This window comes from Cyanistes caeruleus, chromosome 15, assembly GCF_971803275.1.
Source record: "Cyanistes caeruleus chromosome 15, bCyaCae1.hap1.1, whole genome shotgun sequence".
NCBI lineage: Eukaryota > Metazoa > Chordata > Aves > Passeriformes > Paridae > Cyanistes > Cyanistes caeruleus.
In genome coordinates this window covers 1,951,278-1,954,881 of record NC_141715.1, presented here as the reverse complement: position 1 = coordinate 1,954,881, position 3,604 = coordinate 1,951,278, and the positions used below count along the sequence as shown (strand labels likewise).

Below are 3,604 nucleotides of genomic sequence, written 5' to 3'. Positions count from 1 at the left end.
CTCCAGCTCCAGCCCTGCTTCCAGTCCAGCTGTGCCCCCTCCCAGTCCAGCTGTGCCCCTCCCAGTCCAGCTGTGCCCTCTCCCAGTCCAGCTGTGCCCCTCCCAGTCCAGCTGTGCCCTCTCCCAGTCCAGCTGTGCCCCTCCCAGTCCAGCTGTGCCCCTCCCAGTCCAGCTGGGAGCAGCAGCATTGTGGTTCCAGTGCTGGTGTTGCTTCCAGGCACTGAGGAGGACCCACAGGGACACAATTTGCTGTTGGTGGGGGAAAAGAGTCTCCAGACTGTGTGGGGTTTGATGAGAGTGACAGAAGTTGAGCCCTTGGGACATTTTTATTGGAGGCAGATCTTGGTGTTGGTAGAGCTAGGGAGGGGATGTGAATTTGGGAATATTCACCAGCGGGATGTCCCTGAGGAGCCCGAGCAGGAGCCAGGGTGGTGGCAGATGGCACATGGGCCTGCAGGGAGGTGTCTCCTGCTTCCAAGCAGGGGGAAAGTGAGGGCAAGGGGTGCCTGTGCATCGATATCCCCCAGGACAGGAGCCAGCGAGTGCCATTGACGTCAAGAGTGACCCCGCCAGTGCTGAGTGTCCCGTTACAGGCAGGAGCTTTTAGCTCCAGGAAAATGCCTCCCTGCTGAAGCTCTCACTGCTGCCAAACATGCCAGAGCTCCTGGTGGCTGGATCACTCCAGAGTCCTGAAAAGAAAACAGCACAGAACTCCTTCAGAGGAGAGACAAGATAAAACTTCAGAGCTGGGTGAAGTGAAGCGGCTCCCAATAAAAGCCTGGAGGTCTGTGCCTCCCTGGCCTCACACCGTGTGGAGAGGCTCAGGAATTCAGAAGCCTAAAAGGCTCTTTATCCAGGCCTGGAAAGCATGATGCTATCTCGTGGTTGTGGGATTTATGGACCGAGGCCAGCAGAGGAATCTGCTCCTTGGAGTTTGCCCCAGCACCTGGATGGAGCCGAGCCAACAGGACAGGAGATGGTGCTCAAAGCCTGAGCAATCCAGGCAGCCCTTTCCAGCCCGGTGCCTGCTGCCCACACATCCTAAAGCTTCCTGCAGGTTCCCTGCAGGGCTGGGATGGGGCTGGGAACCCCAGGGATGCTCCCTGGATGAGCTGGGTGCTCTTCCTGCTGGGACTGAGGTGAGCAGCCAGGGCTGTGCTCTCCAGCTGGGCATTCTGTTGCTGGAGAAGGGCTCCAGGGGGAAAGAAAAGAAAAAATATTTTAGTCTGTCCAAGGAATAGCTTGTGGATGTCTGGGAGAGCTGCTGGAGGCACCTGAAGCTCCTGTGCACTGCCTTGGGTGTGACATCCACTGTAAGCAGGAAACCATGTTTGAGCTTTCCTTTTCTCTTACCATTTCTTGCCTTTGCCCCAGAATCCTCTTCCAGCCCTTTAAAGAGGTTTTTCTGGGAGAAGGGTGATGTGCTGGGTGCTGCCCACCCCACCCTGGCTGCCAGCAAATGCAGCCTGGTTAAATATAAGCTCTGAGGGAGGCCTTGGGAGCAGCACTTCAACCTGAGGTCCTCAAACATGCCTGGAAAAATTCCACTTGGCATCAGGCACTTCACCATATGCTGCTGTTCCCTTCTGCTTTTATCCACACAGAACCTCCAAGCTCTGGGCTGTGGAATAGCTGCTATTTTTGGGGGGGCATTCGATATCTTTCCATTCCCTGACCATTCCTGAAGGTGCTGTCCCCTCCTCCAGGCTGGGACACAAACAAACTTCCCAACTGGATTCACTGGATTGCAGTGGGACCAAGGCCTGGGTGGGAAGGTGTTGGGAGGCTGAGGCTGATGGGTACCCAAATATTCCCCATCTGCTTTGGGATTTTTTTTGTCACAGTAACTTTCAAGAGCAAGACTCCCCCATTTCTGTTTTGAACTGCTGGTTTTTTTGAGGAGGAGTTCTTGTACCTTCTCTTTCCACCCAACAAGTGTGGCTTTGTGAGAAATTTTTGCTCTCAGAAGAACAAAATGCTTTCAGCATCTGTTTTATTCTCACACCAAATCACACCTAAATCACCCACACGGGTTTGTAGCAGCCAGGGGCTTTGGCTGGGATTTTGATGCAGAGAACAAGAATTTCACAGCAGGGCTGAGGGAAAGGTGCTGTAGGGAACCTGCCACAAATCCTGAGGGGACATTCCAGCTGATTTTTTCTTTGCCCATCACTGCCAGGCTGGAATCAGTGAGATCTGCCCAGTGCAGGTGTCCAACACAAAACCCCTTCGTTTTGAAGTGTAGGATAAACCTGGCTAAAGCTCTCCAGCCAAGCACAGATTTCTCAAAGGAGAGGAGAAAGGTGCCTCCTGCAGAGGTGTGGGAGGTGACTGCGGGTTTCTTTCCCCTCCTCTGATCCCAAATTTGACAGACTTGCAAAGATCCTGATGCTTTTCCCTGAGCTGGATCCCATCTCTAGACTCAGTCCTCACTGCTGTGAACTCATGCTCCTAAAATCATGAGTGAGAGCAGGAGGTAGGGAGGATGCAGCAAACAGCAGATGAGTTCTTTCCCAGGTTTGAGGAGGGAGTTTGTGTTGTAAAGCTGTCAGGAGGGTGGAACATGCAGATCTGAGCAGGCAGGCCTTGCTCCACCACGCTGGCCAAGCTCCTGTGCTGTCCTGGTGTCACTGGCAGGGTGGGGACAGGGCCTGCCTGGGCTCTCCATGCTCTCATATTTATTTGTTTGGATGCCTGATGCATCCCCAGCTGAAAAAAATCCTGCCTGTTCCTCAAAGAACTTCCTGAACTTATCATTGCAGGGGCAAGAAATCCAGATTTCCCTCATTGCCCGAATAAACACAACCTAAATACAACCTCATTCATGCCTGCAGAGCATCCCTCTCCTCCTGCTTCGATGGAAAATGCTATCAGGAGAGTATTTGGGTATTTTTAGCTCCTTTTAATTGAAGTGGCAGCTGGAAATCAGGAGGAGAGCCAGCACCACACAGCCAGCTCCTCACAGGTGTCCAGCAGCTTCCACACGGACACTTGGGGATTCGGGACAGGGCACCTGGGACATGTTTGGGGCAGCTCTGAGAAAATCCAGGAGCTAATAATCCAAATAATCTAAATAATCCAAATAATCTGTGCCCTCCCAGCCACCAAGTGAGCCACAGGTAATTCAGGGTGTCACCCTGCAGGCCCCACAGCACAGGCCGCACTTTTCTCTCCACTTTTCTCCTAGAGGCCTGATGAGTCTGGAGTCAATATTTGCCACCCCTTGTGCTTGGTAGTGGGAAGCAAACATCTCACCCGATGTTTTTGCTGTCTAATCTGTGGAAATGTTTCTGTTTTAATAGGAGAGTGAGCAATGAGACCTCTGCCCAGTACAGCTGTCCCTCCAAACCCCAAAGCATTCCCCTGTTCTCCCCACAGTGGGAAGGACACCTGGAGGGCTGCAGGCAGCTCTGGGGCTTGTCTGTGTCACCCATGTGAAAATCAGAGAATCCCAGAATCTCCTGAGCTGGAAGGGACCCACAGGATCATCCAGGGCAGCTCCTGGCCCTGCCCAGACCCCCAACAATCCCAGCTCCATCCCTGGAGCGCTGTCCAAGCTCTCCTGGAGCTCTGGCAGCCTCGGGGCCGGGACCATTCCCTGGGG

General features: G+C 53.6%; 1 long non-coding RNA gene across 1 annotated transcript; it reads right to left on the bottom strand.

Annotated features, from left to right (window-relative positions):
* Positions 1–307: 307 nt before the first annotated feature.
* LOC147650327 (uncharacterized) lies at positions 308–3,373 on the bottom strand. Its single transcript, XR_015276660.1, has 2 exons — positions 1,354–3,373; positions 308–689 (listed from the first exon to the last, which is right to left on the bottom strand). It is a non-coding gene; the product is annotated as an uncharacterized LOC147650327 (long non-coding RNA).
* Between the last annotated feature and the right edge of the window lie 231 nt (positions 3,374–3,604).